We start from the raw sequence: 20,690 nt of genomic DNA on the forward strand, positions 1-20,690 counted from the left end.
ACAGCCTTGACATGCTCCTTTCCCTACTTGGAACCAGTCTATTGTTCCATGTCCGGTTCTAACTGTTGCTTTCTGACCTGCATACAAGCTTCTCAAGAGGCAGGTCAGGTGGTCTGGTATTCCCATCTCTTTCAGAATTTTCCAGTCTGTTGTGATCCACATAGTCAAAGGATTTGGCATAGTCAATAAAGCAGAAGTAGATGTTTTCCTGGCACTCTCTTGCTTTTTCAATGATCCAATGGATGTTAGCAATTTGATCTCTGGTTCCTCTGCCTTTTCTAAGTCCAGCTTCAACATCTGAAAGTTCATGGTTCAGGAACTGTTGAAGCCTGGCTTAGAGAATTTTGAGCATTACTTTACTAGTGTGTGAGATAAGTGAAATTGTGCAGTAGTTTGAGCTTTCTTTGGCATTGTCTTTCTTTGGAAGTGGAATGAAAACTGACCTTTTCCAGTCCTGTGGCCACTGCTGAGTTTTGCAAATTTGCTGGCATACTGAGCACAGCACTTTCACAGCATCATCTTTTAGGATTTGAAATAGCTCAACTGAAATTCCATCACCTTCACTAGCTTTGTTCGTAGTGATGCTTCCTAAGGCCCACTTGACTTTGCACTCCAGGATATCTGGCTCTAGGCAAGTGATCACACCATGGTGGTTATCTGGGTCATGAAGATCTTTTTTGTATAGTTCTTCTATGTATTCTTGCCACCTCTTCTTAATATTTTTTCCTTCTGTTAGGTCCATACCATCTCTGCTCTTTATTGTGCCCATCTCTGCCCTTTATTGTGCCCATCTCTGCATGAATGTTCCGTTGGTATTTCTGAGGTGATCTCTGGTTTTATCCATTCTATTGTTTCCCTCTATTTCTTTGAATTGATCACTAATTCAAAATTTAAATTGAGGTTCTTTTTTTTTTTTTTTTGACCTATAAATATCCAGTTGTTCTAGCACCATTTGTTGAAAAGTCTGTCCTTCCTCCAGTGAATTAATTTTGCACTTGTGTCAAAAATCAGATGGCCTCACTGGTGTGGGGCTATTTCTGGGCTTTCCATTCTCTTCCATTAATCTGCATGTCCACCCCTCTACCAATACTACAGTCTAAATTATGACAGCTGCATAAATGAGTCCTGAGATAGAGTAGGATGATTACTCCCATTTCTTTCTTTTTTCAAAATGTTTTAGTTATTTTAGTTCCTTTGCTTATTACATAAATTTTAGAATAAGTCTGATTCTGCCTGCAAAAAATCTTGGAGGATTTTGCTAGAAATTTCATTATAATCATATATCATTTGAGGGAGATTTGACAATTTTACTATGATGAATCTTCCAACCAATGTGTCATTTATACAGCTTTTTAAAAAATTTTTATCAGTATTTTGCAATTTTTAGTATACATATTTTGTACATTTTGGTGATTTATGCACAGGTATTTCTTTTTTGAAAGAGAGCTTTGAAATATAATATTGTACTTTAATTTTGCTTTCCATGTGTTTCTTGCTAGTATATAGAAATGCCATTGATTTTTATGTTGATCTTATATCTTGCAGCTTTGCTAAGCTCACTTACTATCCTAGAGATTGTTTCAGTTTTGTTTTTGGATGTTATTAGACCATTATGTCAGCTGCAAACAAAGACAGATTCATTTATGTCTTTTCATCCTTCATATCTTTTATTTCCTTTTGCCTTTTTGTGCTACCCAAGGCTTCCGGTACTGTATTGAACACAAGGAGTTAATACAGACACCCTTTCCTTGCTCCCATTCCTAGGGAAAAATATTCAGTCTTTCAATGTTAGTATTTTAGTAGCTGCTGGTTTTTTAATAGGTACTGTTTTGTTTTGTTTTGTTTTTATCAAATTGAGGAAGTTCCCCACATCCCTTATTTTATAAAGTGTTATCATAAATAGTTGTTGAATTTTGTCAAATGATTTTTCTATATTGATTGATATGACTATGTGGTTTTTCTTCTTTAGCCTTTTAATACAGTGAATTTCATTGATTGACTTTAAGTATCAAACCAGCCTTGCATCTCTGGAATAAATCCTGTATTATATTTGCTAATATTTATTAAAGGTTTTTTTATTTTTATTTGTGAAGGATATTGATCCATGGTTATACTATGTACTTTTTGGTACCATCTTTATCCAGTTTTGGTAGCAGGGTAATACTGGTCTCACAAAGTGAGGTGTGAAGTGTTCTCTCTTCTACTTTCTGTAAAAGATTATGTAGAATGAGTGATAATTCTTTAAACATTTGAAAAAATCTCCCAGTCAAATTATCTGGAAATTTATTTCTCAAAAGTTTTTAAATTGTGATTTCAATTTCCTTGAAGGTCTATTCAAGTTATTTATTTCATATTGAGTGTGTTGTGATAATCTGTTTTGAGGAATTCATGTACTTCATCTAAGTTATAGATGTTCATATGATTTGATTATTATCTTTGATGTCTACAGAATCTGTAGTGATACCCAGTTTCCTTCCTGTTATTAGTGTTCAATAATTTGTCTTCCTCTTTTTTAAATACAAGCATTTATTCAATTAATTATAAAACAGTATAAAAAGTGATATACAATCACGCCAAAGTTCATCCAGAAGGCCTCTTTATAAATTATGAGACTGACGCGCTACCTACTGTGCTAACAAGGCACCTGCCTCTTTGTGAATTAGTGCTACTTGTTCATTTTACAGTGAGATTAAGCCTTCGTGTGTGTTAACTCAGATGTGAGTCTGTTCTTGGTGGATCAGAAGTTTACATGATTTTGGATGCCGTTAATTTGCTTCACCATTTCTCTTATGTGCTCACCATTCTCCTTCAGGATGGACTGAATGCATTTTTCACTGGTAGGTGCTGAGAGTAATGGTGGGCTTTTGAGGACTCAGTACCTTTTCCATCTTTCATTGTTGATAGTCTTTTTTCATAGTAACTCATTTGATAGCATTGCCCAAATGTCGAAGTTGATGAGGTATCAGCTATAATTCCTTCTTCCTGTCTCTCTCATTGTCAGAGAGAACTGGGAGCTGAGACTGAAAACTGTGAAGTACTTTTTTCATCCTCTTCATGATGTCTTCTTGTTTTTCCTTGGCTTCCTCATATTTGTTAGCTAAGCGCTCAGCCATTTCCCGTAGACTTTTCCTGTCCTCACGACAACAATTGAGATCTTCTAATTGTTTCTTTTTTGGTCACATAACAATTTGACCCTCCGCTGAATCTCCTCCCTTGCCAGGTCCTGTTTAAGAATGTAGTATTCTCTGAACACCTCGGTGGCTCTGCTGATGAGTTGAAGACATGCTTCGGGAGGAGGAGCCGTATCTTTTTCAGATGATTTTAAAAATGCTGGATTTGCAACATACACTGCAAATGCTTTTCAAAGTAATCCGGGAATTCCTTTGAATCCAGGAATCCAGAATACGGAGGGGAGACTCTGCCATTTCAACATCCTCTCAGGTACAAAGCAGGGGAGGAGACGCTGGATGGACTCTGCTTAGTAAAGGCCTGAGGAGGTATTCATAGGTTCTGGTGATGCAGATCATTGTTGGCCCCAGGATGTCAGGGATGATCCAGAATCCTTGAAAAGGAGCTGGCTGACTGCATGGCAGTGGCTTCCTACAAAGAATGTGTTCTACAAAGCACTTCTGTTCTGTAGCCAGTTCCTGTAAACTGTCCTTGTCTTCTTCATCTGATCCAAGAAACTTGTGAAGTTTATGAATCCAAGGTAGCCCAACACTATGTACACCAGCTTCCTGAGTATAGTGGTATCTTAAGGGACACTTGGGATCTCTATGAAGTTTCATTGGACAAGAAAAGTCAGAATCAAAGGGCTCATCCTCTCCAGACGCCAGTTTCAGAGCAAGCTCCAACTCAACACACTCAAACACATACAGTGATGGAATGAGGTCAGCCCTGGAATCCCAGGACTTTTCTGATGTTTGCTCATTATCTTCTTCCCCCTCCAGCACAACGCAGTGATGAAGCATTCCTGACTCAGTAGTAATCACCAGGACGTTGGCGACACATGGTAAGCAAAGCACAGCACAAGCATCATAGCCATAGTTATCTTCAGCAGCAGGATGCATGGGCAAAGGGCCCAATAGCTTACCCACACTCCCAGGGCTGTGCAACAGACTAACAAGCGTAAGGAAAGTCTCCTCATTGTCATATAAGACGTACAGGGAGTAAGCCACTACTTCTTCTTTGCCTTTTTATCCAAATAACATGCTTTGGGACTGCTGACAATGGCCCAAAGTCAAATGCAACTGCTGTCTCTCCCAGAGATGTGGTGTAGGCCCTTCCTTTGTTGAGTATGAGACTTTCCTCTTCTGCTTCTGAAAGCACGATCGATGACCGTAGTCGGTGTCTGGAGCTCACGCAAAGGGTAAATTCTTATGACGTCGTCTGACGTTAACGGCACAATGTGGGGGCCTAGCAACTCTCTCGGATACCAAGCAGCGTGCTTCACAGTCAGAGAGGTTGAACTGGTGAAAAATCTCTCAGCGACAGGAGTCGTGCTACAATTCACTGCTGACTTTCCAAAAAATTCAGAATTCTTTCCCCATCTTTTAGGTAATTCTAATATCATAAGTCCTTTTATTCCTATAAGTGCTACATGATGTTGTGCTGGGCTTAACAAGGCTTGATAGATTTCAAACAGGGGTGGATTCCTGCAAAGCCATCGCTGGTACTGGGAGAGGGAGGGCTCCTCACCGGCCCGCTGGGGCCCCGAAGGCGCACGACTAAGAAGGAGTCTTCTGCGTCCCACAGAAAGAGCGTTCCGCGAGGCCCGAGAGCAGGTTTCTCGTCAGCGACTGAGGAGGCAGCGGCGGCGACGAAGGCAACGATGAAGCTGGCTTCTCAGCTTCAGCTGAGCTCTGGTTTTCCCGTCCCTCTTGGAACCGCAAGAACACGGCGTGGTTGGGCAGCCAGGTATGACGCAGCTCACCCCCCGTCCCCCGCGGCCTCCTTCGGCGCCTCCTCAGGCGCCCGCCATCTTGACCCACAGCTCTCCGCGGCCTCGCCGCTGAGCGCAGCCAATCCGCTTCCAGCCGTCCACTGCCTCGGCGCCATGTTTTTTTTGTTGTTGTTGTTAATCTTTCTATACCACTTTTATTGATCTTTTCAAAGAACATACTTTTTTGTTTCGTTTCTCTGTTGGTTTTATGTTTGCAATTATCAGTTCCCTTCGTTTTTTCCGTCCTTCTACTTGAGTTTATTTTGCGTCTCTTTCTCTGGGTTCTTAAGTGCTTAGATTATTTATGTGAGATATTTTCTCTTTCTTAGTGCTAAAAATTTCCCTCTTGGTGCTGCTTTTAACTGTGTCCCACAAAATTTGATGTTGTGTTTTCATTTTTATCCCATTCATCGTTTTTTTGTGTTTTTTTTTGTTTTTTGTTTTTTTTTTTTTAATTCCTCTTGAGTCCTCTTTGATCCTTGGGTTATTGAAAAGGGTGCTCTTTATTTTTTGGTAATTCACTTGTTGAAGATTTTTAGGCACAGTATGTGGGTTTACTTTTTTTATTATATTTTCAACTGTTGATTACATAGTGAGGATGGATTAAAAGGAGACCCATCCTTATCACTGAGGGAGCCCAGAACTTTGTGAGCTAAGTTGTGTTGATATGGAAATCTATATGAACCACCCCACCATACACACACAGGGGCACACAACCACACATATGCAAGCCCACACACATGCCCATGGCATACTTATACCCACACCTAACCAGTGGAGCTCAAATTCTCATTTTCAAAAAACAAAGCTAATGGCAGGGACCATGATTAAAAAAAAAAAAAAAAAAAAAACAGGCAAAGGAAGCTGTTTAGGAACAGAAAAAAAAAAAAAGCACAAAATCAGCATCATATCTCTGAAAAAATTAGGTCAAACCAGAACCCTCCAGCGGAAATAGAGTTATTTCAGGTTCTGGGTTGCCTGTAGGCAAGCTGAATTTCTTTTATGTTGATAGCACCTGCCTTCCTAGTCAGCCTCTTCCTCCCTTCCCACCATCACTGCCCCCATCACAACAAGGCCAGTCCAAAAAATTCTGCTTCGGAAAATCGAAAGGAAAGAAGACACCACACTGACTACAACAATGGAATAGAAATTCCAAGAACTAAAGATGTATTGAGAAGAGAGAAAGCTGTGTCCTGCAAACCAGTTCAATGTCTGAGCAGTAATAATGCCCTTCTCAAATGAAATGTAATGAAAACTATATGTATATTGTGTTTGTGTTTATATGTAATATATGTACATATATAAGTATGTTCATTCCCCATCTGATAACTATTTCTGTCTTGCAGGGTGTTTAATTTTTGTTTCTTATATTTCAGACTATCTAAAAATTTATATGGTTGTAGCTTTATAATACACTGACCTATCTGGCCGTGCCTCAGGTCCCTCAGCAGAGAAACTGTGAAGCTGACCCTTTGGGCGGGCTGTTAGTTCCAAAGGTCCAGTGAGGGAGGCAGATCCACCGCCCCATATAAACCAAGGGCACTCAGTCAGTTTAGACCAGGGGTTTTCAACCTCGACACAATAGCTATTTTGTTAATTTTCTTTTGTAGGAGTTTGTCCTGTTTGTCAGCATCCCTGGCCTCTACCTGCTAGATGTCAGTAGCTTCCCCAAGCTAAGATGACCAAACATTGCCCCTGGTGAAAAGCTGGTTGTTTAGACATGTTTCCTTCTTTCCTGCCCTCAATGCTGTACAAAGCTGTGATACTTGGTACCATAGCAGGCATCTTGCAGGCATGAGGGATGATATTGCAGAGGCACTGAGGCTAGTACATGAGGTAGAAGGGGCCATGGTTTTTGATGACATTGCCAAAGTACTGCACCAACCCTAGCATTACCTCCCTATGGGAAATCAACAGCTTCCACCACTTAAGCCTCTTTGGCCCTGTGTTTTGTCACTTACAGCCAAGACCATCCTAGTGAATCCAGTGATCACCTTACTCCTCTGCTTAAAACCCTTTGCTAGTTCTCCATTCAGGATGAATTCTAGACTCCTGAGCTTAGCACCCGAGGGCCTTTGTCTCTCCTTCCTGCTCATCTCCTGCCGGCCTCTCAGCACATATCTTCCCCTCTTGAGCCTTAAGTAGAGTCCTCTGACCCAGCCTGGAGATTTCCTGTCCCCTGTGTTTACACTTGCTGGTCCCCGAATGGCACATCCTTCCTCCTCTGCTCTCTCTCTTCACTCCTACTGCTACCTTTCAAGACTTAGCCCATGTACTCTCCTTCAGGAACTTGTCCCCAAATCTCCATGTGGTGGTTTTGAAACATGGACTCCAAATTATTAATATTTGACCCTCATCTACTTGAGAGTGGCTGGCCAGGGATTTGGACCTCAGTGACTTTTTATACTCTGGACACTGAAGTAGGGTGCTGACTGACTGATCCAGGGAAGTGTTATTCAGTGGCACACAGGCGACCTTCATGATAAGGACGTGCAATGCGTGAGATGAGCTAGTCAGACCTGTAGGCGTCAGGCAACCCAAGTCAACCCAAGCCTCTGATGCTGCTCATCTTTCCAGCCTCAAACCCTGGCAGTCTGCCACTTCCACCACACACCTCTCTCGGTGTGAATCATTGGGAGGCTCAGAATGTGCCCTATTGCATAAGCATTCCCCCACACCTGGCATTCAGCCACCTTTCCCTGCATAACTCCTACTCATCCTTCAGATCTACCTTTGACATCACCTCCTCTAGGAAGCCTTCTTCACCTCTCCAAGGCTGGCATGCCCAGAGCCTTTCCCTCACACCGCCCTTAACACATTGCCTTCTACCACCTGTTTCCACCTTTGTGAGCCTGTGAGCATCTGAAGGGCAGAGAATGATTTATTCCTTTGTGAGCCACCAGCCCGTAGAACAATGCCAGAGGCTGCTGTGAAAATTAATGTTCATGGCATGGTTGTGCCAGTGGTGTGGCTGGCTGGGTCCTGCTCTTGTTCTCCATTCAGCCAACATTTATTGAGCTCTGACCCTGTACTGAAGGTACAGCTCTCTGCATTTCATCTCTTGCCACTCTCTGGGGAGCTGGAGTTCATAGTTATAGAGCACTCACTGGGGGTTATCCTCATACCTAACTCATCGGCTGTGTTTGATCCTTTTAACAAGCCAGTGAGGTTGTAATTATCTGCAATTGATGTTGCAGATAATTACAATTACCTGCAATTCATGTTGGAAACAGGCGCCAGAATTATTAAATGGGCACTGAATCCTGGAATCCACATTTGAACTCCCGCAGCCCAACTCTAGAGCCTGTGGTGTTAATCTCTACACTGCCTGGCTTCCTTATGAACACCCAGACTTGCCAGGAATGCAGAGGCCCAGGCCTCACCTGAAGTCCTTGTTTCTGTAGGTCTGTAGGCAGGGCCTGGGGATCCCCTGTCCTCATAAGCCCCACATGGTGCAAAAATGTCAGTGGCCAAGAGCATCACGGAGAGTCTGAGGCTCCATGAGGTCCAGCCCTGATGCGCCTGTCTCACTGCATCATGGACACCTCCTGTCCCTAGTCTTGGCTGCTTCTGCCAGGAGAAGGGTCTCCACCTCACCCACCAACCCATGTGCTTGAGGAGCAGTGAAGCAAGTGAGAAGAGGGAGCCCTCGTGGCTCAGGATGGGCTGGCAGAGCCCCAGGGACATCCCACGTGGCCCCTTCCAGAGGCCCTGGAGAAGGTCAAGAGGCCTCCCACTCCTCAAATGTCTCTTCAGTCTCTGGTGCCGCCAGACATGTCCAAGTGGCTCCATCCAGAACCCTCCACACCTTCTGAGCACACCCTGGGGTTCAGTCCTCTAACCGCAGCCTTGGGGCCCTCGGAAGCTCCTTGACGACGAGTGCTGGTGATGCCAGTGGAGTTTGCTGTACCCGGGACAGGGCCGGCCGGGGAGCAAGTCCTCAGTGAAAGCAGGGCAGCCCCAGGCAGTGGCTGATTTCCCCAGCTCTCAGTGTGAAAACCGTCTAACCAGGCCTGTGGGTGAGCAGAGCAGACCTCCAAGGCAAGGGCCTCTCCCCGGGAGTTGGTGATTTCACCGTCACAAAAGGTTGAAGGGGTCAGCGGGAAAATTTGGCCCTTGACCCAGAACAACTCAGCTCTCTTCACTACCTACTAAACAGCCAGACCTGCTCTCAGGGGATTTCCCAGCCATGTTCAAATGGAAGCTCAATCGAGTAGGCACCTCTGTTAAAGCCACATCAAAGGTTAGTTTGCTGGAGAGTTAGTAAGACTCCGGATGGTGATAGTTGTCAGAGGTCATGTAGAGCATGGGATAGGCGAAGGTGGAATGGAAAATCAATGTAGGGATTTCCCTGAAACCAATATTACAAGTTCTGACTCTTGCTCTGTAATGAGGTCTAAAATAAGAGCCATTTTATTGTGTCTCATAAATTGTGACTCGGAATCTTGAGCAGTACTCAGCTGGGTAATTCTTTTTCAAGTGGCATCAGTGGGGGTCCCTTAATGCCACTGAGCTGGAAGAGGGATTGCTCCAAGCTTCCCCACGTGGTCTGGCCCCAGTAGAGGAGGCTAGAAAGCTGGACTAGGAAAGATCAGCCACCCCACACGCAGCCTCACCGGTGTGATGGCCTCATGGAGCTGGGCTGTATAAATGGTGATTCGGGGCTATCAATGAGAATGGTAGGGACCCAGCTGAAGGCAGTTCGGCTTCTTATGACCTAGAAGTCCCAGAATCTCATGTCCACCAAATTCTATCCATCAAGCAAGTCACCAAGACCAGCCCACATTCAAGAAGAATGGAGTTAGACTCTGCCTCTCAGTGGAAAGAATGGAAAAACATTTGCAGCCATATTTAATGTCCCTACTACAGAAGAGCTAGGAAACGCTTGCTACGCTTACTGAGGGGACTTTTACTCCCCATGTTAGTCTAGCTCACACTGTGTTCCAGGCTGTGTCCTGGAACATCCCCAAGAAAAAGAAATGCAAAAAGGCAAAATGGTTGTCTGAGGAGGCCTTACAAAGAGACACAGAGCAGTGACCAAGGCAGAGACATGGTGCCTGCCCTCTTGAATACAGCCGTAACCAAGTGCCTGGCACATGGGAAGTGCCAGGAAATGTGAGCTGCTGGTATTTTAATTGTTAAACGAATCATTATTGGATTAAAAGTAATAAGCACAGTGAGCTTAAGCAGAGAACTGTTTCGGAGAATGACAAGCTGCAAAAGAACACAGTCAAAAGTCTGACCTGTTCAGGAGGGTGAACTCTAAGCCAAGGAGGAGGAGTAATGAACTAGGGGGAGCGGAGCAGAAGTAATGTGTGCGGCCACTGAGTACAGTGGGCAAAGGAAGCGTGCATCCCACAAGCTGGCCAGGATCAGGCCACCTAAGGCTCTTAACTGAGTGCCTTACATCCATCCTTCCAGGCCGCACCCTGTGTCTAGCAACCTTCTCCAAGAGCCCATCTCACCAGGTCCTCCAGTGGCTTTTTCTTCCCCAGGCCTGGGCTCAGTAGACACTGTCTGCCCTCACTGGTCCAGGGACACCTCCCATCTCTGCCTGCATCCCACACCTTGTCCATGCCTTTGTGAAAGTCCATTCCTTGCATTATCCTCAGTCACCCTCTTGAAAAGACCATCTGTCCCTTCCTGGAATCCTGAATGATACCACTACACCAGCAAGAATAGGAACTTGGGACATTATCTCAGGAGCAATTCTAGGAAAATGGTAACCTTCTATCCAGTGATGGGCTGGTAAATTGTAACAACCAGCTCGCCAGAGGGTAAAGCCCTGATTTGCATTGACTTCCGGATTCCATTTTCCAGTTTCCCCCTGAGTCAGTCTCTCCCGTCAGGAAGCTTCCATAACCCTCTTATCCTTCTCCATCAGAGGGCAGACAGACTGAAAACCACAATCAAAGAAAGTAACCAATCTAATCACATGGACCACAGTCTTGTCTAACTCAATGAAACTATGAGCCATGCCATGTAGGGCCTCCCAAGATGGACAGGTCTTGATGGAGAGTTCTAACAAAACATGGTCCACTGGAGAAGGGAATGGCAAACCACTTCAGTATTCTTGCCTTCAGAACCTCATGAACAGTATAAAAAGGCAAAAAGATAGGACACTGAAAGATGAATTCCCCCAGTCAGTAGGTGCCCAATATGCTACTGGAGATCAGTGGAGAAATAACTCCAGAAAGAATGAAGAGATGGAGCCTAGGCAAAAACAACACCCAGTTGTGGATGTGACTTGTGATGGAAGCAAAGTCTGATGCTGTAAAGAGCAATATTACATAGGAACCTGGAATGTCAGGTCCATGAATCAAGGTAAATTGGAAGTGGTCAAACAGGAGATGGCAAGAGTGAACACTGACATTTTAGGAATCAGCAAACTAAAATGGACTGGAATGGGTGAATTTAACTCAGGTGGCCATTACTGTGGGCAGGAATCCCTTAGGAGGAATGGAGTAGCCATCATTGTCAACAAGAGTCCAGAAAGCAGTACTTGAATGCAATCTCAAAAATAACAGAATGATCTCTGTTCGTTTCCAAGGCAAACTATTCAATATCACAGTAATTCAACTCTATGCCCTGACCAATAGTGCTGAAGAAGCTGAAGTTGGATGGGTCTATGAAGACCTACAAGACCTTCTAGAACTAACACCCAAAAAAGATGTCCTTTTCATTATAGGGGACTGGAATGCAAAAGTAGGAAGTCAAGAAACACCTGGAGTAACAGGGAAATTTGGCCTTGGAGTACAGAATGAAGAAGGGCAAAGGCTAACAGAGTTTTGCCAAGAGAATGCACTGGTCATAGCAAACACCCTCTTCCCACAACACAAGAGAAGACTGTACACATGGACATCACCAGATGGTCAACACCGAAATCAGATTGATTATACTCTTTGCAGCCAAAGATGGAGAAGCTCTATACAGTCAGAAAAAAACAAGACCAGGACGTGACTGTGGCTCAGATCATGAACTCCTTATTGCCAAATTAGACTTAAATTGATGAAAGTAGGGAAAACCACTAGACCATTCAGGTATGACCTAAATCAAATCCCTTATGTTTATACAGTGGAAGCGACAAATAGATTCAAGGGATTAGATCTGATAGAGTGCCTGAAGAACTATGTATGGAGGATCATGACCTTGTACAGGAGGCAGGGACCAAGACCATCCCCAAGAAAAAGAAATGCAAAAAGGCAAAATGGTTGTCTGAGGAGGCCTTACAAAGAGCTGTAAAAAGAAAAGAAGAGAAAGGCAACGGGGGAAAGGAAAGATATACTCATTTGAATGCAGAGCTCCAAAGAATAGCAAGGAGAGATTAGAAAGCCTTCCTCAGTGATCAATGCAAAGAAATAGAGGAAAACAATAGAATGGGAAAGACTAGAGATGTCTTCAAGAAAATCAGAGATACCAAGGGAACATTTCATGCAAAGATGGGCTCAATAAAGGTCAGAAATACTATGGACCTAACAGAAGCAGAAGCTATTAAGAAGAAGTGGCAAGAATACACAGAAGAACTACACAAAAAAAATCTTAATGACCCCGATAATCATGATGGTGTAATCACTCACCTAGAGCCAAACATCCTGGAATGCAAAATCAAGTGGGCCTTAAGAAGTATCACTATGAACAAAGCTAGTGGAAGTGATGGAAATCCAGTTGAGCTATTTCAAATCCTAAAAGATGATGATATGAAAGTGCTGCACACAATATGCCAGCAAATTTGGAAAACTCAGCAGTGGCCACAGGACTGGAAAAGGTCAGTTTTCATTCCTATCCCAAAGAAAGGCAATGCCAAAGAATGCTCAGACTACTGCACAATTTCACTTATCTCACATGGTGGTAAAGTAATGCTCAAAATTCTCCAATCCAGGCTTGCAGATGTTCAAGCTGGATTTAGAAAAGGCAGAAGAACCAGAGATCAATTTGCCAACATCCGTTGGATCATTGAAAAAGCAAGAGCATTCCAGAAAAACATCTACTTCTGCTTTATTCACTATGCCAAATCCTTTGACTGTGGATCACAACAAACTATGGAAAATCCTTAAAGAGATGGGAATATCAGACCACCTGACTTGCCTCTTGAGAAATCTGTATGCAGGTCAGGAAGCAACAGTTAGGACTAGACAGGGAACAACAGACTGGTTACAAATAGGGAAAAGAATATGTCAAGGCTGTATATTGTCACCCTGCTTATTTAACTTATATGCAGAGTACGTCATGAGAAACGCTGGACTGGAAGAAACACAAGCTGGAATCAAGATTGCTGGGAGAAATATCAATAACCTCAGATATGCAGATAACAACACCCTTATGGCAGAAAGCAAAGAGGAACTAAAAAGCCTCTTGATGAAAGTGAAAGAGGAGAGTGAAAAAGTTGGCTTAAAGCTCAACATTCAGAAAACGAAGATCATGGCATCTGGTCCCATCACTTCATGGCAAATAGATGGGGGGAAACAGTGGGAACAGTGTCAGACTTTATTTTGGGGGGGGCTCCAAAATCACTGCAGGTGGTGACTGCAGCCATGAAGTTAAAAGACGCTTATTCCTTGGGAGAAAAGTTATAACCACCCTAGACAGCATATTAGAAAGCAGAGATATTACTTTGCCAACAAAGGTCGTTCTAGTCAAAGCTATGGTTTTTCCAGTAGTCACATATGGATGTGAGAATTGGACTGTGAAGAAAGTTGAGCGCCAAATAATTGATGCTTTTGAACTGTGGTGTTGGAGAAGACTCTTGAGAGTTCCTTGGACCTCAAGGAGATCCAACCAGTCCATCCTAAAGGAAGTCAGTCCTGAATATTCATTGGAAGGACTGATGCTGAAGCTGAAACTCCAATACTTTGCCCATCTGATGCAAAGAACTGACTTATTTGAAAAGACCCTGATGCCGGGAAAGATTGAAGGCAGGAGGAGAAGGGGCCGACAGAGGATGAGATGGTTGGATGGCATCACCGACTTAATGGACATGAGTTTGGGTAGACTTCAGGAATGGGGATGGACAGGGAGGCCTGGCGTGCTGTAGTCCATGGGGTCGAAAAGAGTCGGACATGACTGATCGACTGAACTCACTGACTGACAAGATTCCAGGGTGTCAATACATCCACCATGGTTGATTTCAAGCCACCAGTGTGACAGCAGCCAGTTCACAAAACTCCTAAAAATAAAATGCAGGGGGGTGAGCTAGCTCCATCATGCCTCGGCCCAGACCAAACACTAGCTCCAGTCTCTCCATTGGAGCCACCTCAGCCAGAGGCTAGATGTTCCAGCAGAGAGGTGGGGGCCCTCTGGGTGCTGTTGGCCTCTTCCCTCCTGGGCCCTATGAATCCCAGTGAAGACAGGATGCTCTCTCTAAGGGCTCCTAAAAGTGCAAGACCTTTCATGTGCCTCTGCCTGTTCTCATGTGCATGGGGCTGAGACCGAAACAACTATCTCTCTCCCTGGATTTGGTCCAATTAGGTCATGAGACCCTGGGGATCTAGAGTCAGCAGTTCTCTTATTAAGAGCAATTCATCCCCACCAAGAGCTGCACTCTGATGCTGAGGCCAGAGACCTCTGATGCTGATCTCGGCCCTGAATCTCACTTCCCCACAGAGGGATCCAGACCTTAACTGTGATAACCAGACCTCTATCTACTTTGTGCTTCACCCAGAACTGAACTTCCCCCCTCTGTATGTTGAGTCTGTATGAGGCTGAAACTTGGTTCCATCTGTGTCCAGCCCAAACAGAAAGTTTTAGAACCTTCTGTTTAAGGCGAGAGCATGAAATTTTTTCATAATGAAACCAAATGTGAGGAAATGTGAAATGATGCTTTCAAATTGTGTCTTCATATTTAGGGAACAGACATTTGTTAAACACTTGCTGTATGAGTCCTTTCAGTAATTACCAACCTTGGCAAAGAGCAGTTATTAATACAGACATGCATACACACACACACACACACACACACACACACACACACACGATTGGGAGAGTAAATTTGTAGAGAAAATTGCTAACTCAACAAAATTTGAATCAAAACAACATATTACAAGTATCCTTTCAGACTGACGAAATGTTTTAAAGTTAGTAACACCTGATTTTGACTAGGTACACCATTGTGGAAATGTAAATAAATACAACCATTTTAGAGGTTGTAAATGGTATTTTGGCAATACTTCAGTTCACTTCAGTCACTCAGTTTTGTCCTACTCTTTCCAACCCCGTGGACTGCAGCACGCCAGGCCTCCCTGGCCATCACCTTCTCCCAGAGCTTACTCAAACGCATATCCATCGAGTCAGTGATGCCATCCAACCATCTCATCCTCTGTCGTCCCCTTCTCCTCCCGCCTTCAATCTTTCCCAGCATCAGGGTCTTTTCAAATGAGTTAGTTCTTCGCATCAGGTGGCCAAAGTATTGGAGTTTCAGCTTCAGCATCAGTCCTTCCACTGGATATCCAGGGCTGCTTTTCTTTAGGATGGACTGGTTTGATCTTCTTTCAGTCCAAGGGACTCTCAAGAGTCTTCTCCAACACCACAGTTCAAAAACATCAATTCTTCAGTGCTCAGCTTTCTTTATAGTCCAACTCTCACATCCATATGTGACTACTGGAAAAACCATAACTGATTAGATGGACCTTTGTTGGCAAAGTAATATCTCTGCTTTTTAATATGCTGACTAGGTTGGTCATAACTTTTCTTCCAAGGAGCAAGCGTCTTTTAATTTCATGGCTGCAGTCACCATCTGCAGTGATTTTAGAGCCCAAGAAAGTAAAATCTGACATTGTTTCCATTGTTTCCCTTTCTATTTGCCATGAAGTGATGGGACCGGATGCCATGGTCTTCGTTTTCTGAATGTTGAGCTTTAGGCCAACTTTTTCACTCTCCTCTTTTACTTTCATGAAGAGGCTCTTTAGTTCTTTGCTTTCTGCCATAAATATGGTATCATCTGTATATCTGAGGTTATTGATATTTCTCCTGGCAATCTTGATTCCAGCTTAAACTTCATCCAGCCCAGCAGTTCACATGATGTACTCTGCATATAAGTTAAATAAGCAGGGTGACAATATATAGCCTTGAAGTACTCCTTTCCCAATTTGGAACCAATCTGTTGTTCCATATCCAGTTCTAAGTGTTGCTTCCTGATCTGCATACAGATTTCTCAAGAGGCAGGTCAGGTGGTCTGAATTTCCACCTTTTTCAGGATATTCCACAGTTTGTTGTGATCCACACAGTCAAAGGCTTTGGCATAGTCAATAAAGCAGAAGTAGATGTTTTTCTGGAACTCTCTTGCTTTTTCAATGATCCAACAGATGTTTGCAAATTGATCTCTGGTTCCTCTGCCTTTTCTAAATTCAACTGGAACATCTGGAAGTTCATGGTTCATATATTGCTGAAGCCTGGCTTGGAGAATTTTGAGCATTACTTTGCTAGTGTGTGAGATGTGTGCAATTGTGCGGTAGTTTGAACATTCTTTGGCATTGCCTTTCTTTGGGATTGGAATGAAAACTGACCTTTCCAGTCCTGTGGCCACTGCTGAGTTTTCCAAATATGCTGGCATATTGAGTGCAGCACTTTCACAGTACTTGCCAAAATGTAAAATGCACATTCTCTATGATCCAGAAATGCATCACTTCTAGATCCTATGGAAATTCAATACCAGTACATTAAAAGTATATGTGTTACAATCCTTGCAGCATTCTGATAATTTTAAAAATTGAATGCAAAGTGGATGTTCATCGAAAAGAAGCAAAGCCTAACACCATAATGCAGTGGAACACTTTCTAGCCATTGAAAATAATAGGATAGGCTTGGAGAGACTTTCATGCTGTTGCATTGAATGGAAAAAGGATAAATCAGTGTACATGATAGGATCATGTTTTTGTGGAGAAAGACTACAAAATTGGAGCCTTCATACATTACTGTTGGGAAAAAAAAAAAATTGAAGCAGCTCTGTGGAAGACGATTTATCAGTTCCTCAAACAATCAAACAATCCTGCTCCTAGGTAAATACCCAAGAGAATTGAAAAAATTTATATGCGTACAGAAACTTACAAATGAATGTTCAGAGCAGCCTTATTCATCACATCCAGAGTGGAAACAATCTGAATGTCATTCAATAGACAACTGGTTGAAACGTGGTTCATCCATACAGTGGAATATTATTCATCCACAAGGAGGAATGAAGTACTGACAGATGCTGCAACCGGGATGAACCCTGAAAATATCGTGCTAAGTAAAAGTATCCAGACACAAAAAGGATCACATGTTATATGATTCAACGCACATGAAATTTCCAGAATGGGCAAACCATAGAGAGAAAGTAGAGCAGTGGTTGCCAGGAGATGGCGGGAACGAGGGGGTAAGACTGACTGCTGGCAAACAAGCATGAATCTCTTTTGAGGGTGAAGGAAAGGTTCTGAATTGGATAGTGATGGCGGTATACGACACTGAATATGCCAAAACCACTGAATTCTGCAGTTTAAAATGGTAAATTCTATGTCACATGAATTATTTCATTTTAAAATAATAATCATGCCCTACTGATATTTATACATTAATTTAAAACAGTTAGCTATTTTCTTTTCTTTTTGGCCACAGCGAATCACCGTTGCTGAGTGCGGGCTTTCTCTAGTTGTGGCAGGTGGGGACTGCCCTTCGTTGCAGTGCACAGGCCTCTCGTTGCGGTGGCTTCTGTTGCAGAGCGCAGGCTCTAGGGTGCGATGGCGTCAGTTGTTCCGGTGCCATGGGCTCATTAGTGGCGGGATTCAGGCTCAGTAATTGTGGTACATGGGCTTAGCGGCCCTGTGGCATGTGGAATTTCTTCTTGGACCAGAGATCGAACCTGTGTCCCCTGCATTGGCGGGTGGATTCTTAACCACTGGACCACTAGGGAAGTCCCAAATATCGTTTTTGATAAAATTTAAAATACCACTTTAAGAAACACACTATCTTTTAAGATCCCTAACTCCAGAATTACTTGTATCTGTCCTTGGTGGAACTGAGGGGCTCAGATGACCCCTAAGTCAACAACTTAGGAAAAGACTCATTGGAAAAGATTCTGCTTCTGGGAAAGAGCCTAATGCTAAGATGGTTGGATAACATCACCCATTCAATGGACATGAATTTGAGCAAACTCCGAGAGGTAGTGAAGGACAGGGAAGCTTGGTGTCCTGCAGTCTATAGGGTCACAAAGAGTTGGACGTGACTTAGCAACTGAATACCACCACCGCCTTCCTCTAGCCCACTGAGAGGGTGTCTCAGTTTCTTTGCACAAAATAAGGAACAGAGAAGCACCATTTCTGCCTGGAGGCGCGTGTACAGAGGTGCACATATAGGTGAGTTCCTTCACAACCCTTTCAAACCTATGTTTTCCTCTACTTTTAATAGCGGATAGCTGGAATTCTTAAACGCTGGGTAGGTATCAGAAGCATCTGGAGACCACGTAAATAAAGCAGATTCCTGAGCCCTGCATCCAGAGGCTCTGATTCCCTGAATCTGAGTTTTCCTAAAAATCTGCAATGCTGCAAAGCATGTCAGTAGACCATGCTTTGAGTAGGACTGTCATACATAATCCTTTACTTTTCCTTGTGCTAAAGAAAGGGGAGGTGTTTGGTTATAAATCTTTATGTAAGGCATTGTTATTATTAGTGTTTGAATAATTTAGAGCTGTATTTTCAATCCAAGTTATACTGTGGACCAGAAAGCTAAAGTTACTCTGTTAGAATTGAAGTGGACTTCAGAGATCTCAAGGTGGGAGGGCAATGACATGCAAAGGGAACCCCTAGGATGCAACTCTGAGAAGCTTGGGGTTTGGAACCATTCTCCTTTCTGTGCCCAAGGCCCACCATGCCCAGACCAAGAGCACCTCTGAAAACTTGAGTAAATGTATTAATAACCGATAAAACATGGAATGATTTGCTTTTTTGGTGCCTCATATCCCTTTTATTTCTAGCTTGCTGAGTTTATATCATGAACTGTTGTTGAGTTTTGTCAAATGCTCTTCTGTATTTGTCAAAAAGGATCGTATAGTTTCGTCTTAGTGTGGTCACTTAAATTGACTGATTTTCAAATGTTAAACCAACTTCATACTTTTGGGATAAACACTTGGTCATGATGTATTAACCTTTTTTAAAATATATTGCTGGATTTGATTTGCTAATATTTGGTTAAGGATTTTTATGTCTGTCTTCATGAGAAATATTGGTCTACTGGTCTATAGTTTTCTTTTACTGTAATTTTTGTCTGGTTTTGGTGTCAAGGTTATGTTGGTCTCATAAAACAATTTGAGAACTACTCCTTACTGTATTTCAGGTACTTTGTATAAGATCAGTGTTATTTCTTCCTGGTATGTTTGACAGAATGCACTAGAAAAATCTAATTCTGGAGTTTTCTTTGTAGGATAGTTTCTTAGTTTTTTAGAGTTGAAAAAGTTTCTGTAATAAAGGTAGGATTATGTCATATCATTTCATGTCAGTTCTGGTAGGTTAAATTTTTAAAGAAATATATCTATTTCATATAAGTTTTTGCATTGGTTAAAATTGATCATAATATTTCTTTTGTTATTCTTTTAACGTTTGTAAGACCTGTAGCAATAACCACTCTTTCATACCCGCTATTGACAATTCCTGTTGTTTCTTTTTGTTCTAAGTCTAGCTAGAGTTTTCAGTTCAGTTCAGTTGCTCAGTTATGTCCAACTCTTTGCGATCCCATGGACTGCTGTACTCCAGGCTTCTCTGTCCACCGCCAGTTCTCAGAACTTGCTCAAACTCATGTCCATTGAGTTGGAGATGCCATCCAACCATCTCATCCTTTGTTGTCCCCTGCTTCTCCTGCCTCCAATCTTTCCCAGCATCAGAGTCTTTGCCGACGGGTCAGTTCTTTGCATCAGGTGGCCAAAGTATTGGAGTTTCAGCTCCAGCATCAGTCCTTCCAATGAATATTCAGGACTGATTTCCTTGAGGATGGACTGGTTGGATCTCCTTGAGGTCGAAGGGACTCTCAAGAGTCTTCTCCAACACCACAGTTCAAAAGCATCAATTCTTTGGCACTCAGTTTTCTTTATGGTCCAACTCTCACATCTGTACATGACCCCTGGAAAAACCATAGCTTTGACTATATGGACCTTTGTTGACAAAGTAATGTCTTTGCTTTTTCATATGCTATCTAGGTTGGTCATAACTTTCCTTCCAAGGAGTAAGCGTCTTTTAATTTCATGGCTGCAATCACCATCTGCAGTGATTTTGGAGCCCAAGAAAATAAAATCTGTCAGTTTCCCTTGTTTCCCCTTCTATTTGCTATGAAGTGATGGGTCCAGGTGCCATGATCTTAGTTTTTTGAATGTGGAATTTCAAACAGGCTTTTTCCCTCTCCTCTTTCACCTTCATCAAGAGACTCTTTAGTTCCTTGTCACTTTCTGCCATTAGAGTGGTGTCATCTGCATATCTGAGGTTATATTTCTCCGGCAATCTTGATTCCAACTTGAACTTCATCCAGTCAGCCATTTCACATGATATGCCCTGCACGTCAGTTAAATAAGCAACATACAGCCTTGTATATAAACAATATACAGCCTTGACATACTCTTTTTCCAATTTGGAACCAGTCCATTGTTCCATGTCCGGTTCTAACTGTTGCTTGACCTGCATACAGATTTCTCAGGAGGCAGGTAAGGTGGTCTGATATTCCCATCTCTTTAAGAATGTTCCACAGTTTGTTGTGATCCACACAGTCAAAGGCTTTAGTATAGTCGATGAAGCAGAAG

General features: G+C 42.9%; 2 protein-coding genes and 1 pseudogene across 10 annotated transcripts in view; 2 read left to right on the forward strand and 1 right to left on the reverse strand.

Annotated features, from left to right (window-relative positions):
• Positions 1–20,690, forward strand: part of FYCO1 (FYVE and coiled-coil domain autophagy adaptor 1) — a 158,907-nt gene that overhangs the window by 49,134 nt on the left and 89,083 nt on the right. For all 3 annotated transcript variants that reach the window (XM_060402602.1, XM_060402604.1, XM_060402603.1), the window contains 3 exons: positions 3,221–3,441; positions 3,951–4,012; positions 4,756–4,917. The gene's annotated coding sequence lies outside the window, so the exon portion shown is untranslated. The remainder of the gene's footprint in view (positions 1–3,220; positions 3,442–3,950; positions 4,013–4,755; positions 4,918–20,690) is intronic.
• The window catches only part of XCR1 (X-C motif chemokine receptor 1), a 73,982-nt gene that overhangs the window by 49,134 nt on the left and 4,158 nt on the right, over positions 1–20,690 (forward strand). For 4 of the 7 annotated variants that reach the window (XM_060402610.1, XM_060402611.1, XM_060402609.1 and 1 more), the window contains 3 exons: positions 3,221–3,441; positions 3,951–4,012; positions 4,756–4,917. The gene's annotated coding sequence lies outside the window, so the exon portion shown is untranslated. Of the gene's footprint in view, positions 1–3,220; positions 3,442–3,950; positions 4,013–4,755; positions 4,918–5,954; positions 18,265–20,690 lie in introns of all 7 variants that reach the window. The other 3 variants (XM_060402614.1, XM_042236378.2, XM_060402613.1) reach the window with 2 other exon arrangements.
• Positions 1,550–8,629, reverse strand: LOC114109352 (nuclear pore complex protein Nup88-like; annotated as a pseudogene).

This window comes from Ovis aries, chromosome 19 (genome assembly GCF_016772045.2).
Source record: "Ovis aries strain OAR_USU_Benz2616 breed Rambouillet chromosome 19, ARS-UI_Ramb_v3.0, whole genome shotgun sequence".
Taxonomy (NCBI): domain Eukaryota; kingdom Metazoa; phylum Chordata; class Mammalia; order Artiodactyla; family Bovidae; genus Ovis; species Ovis aries.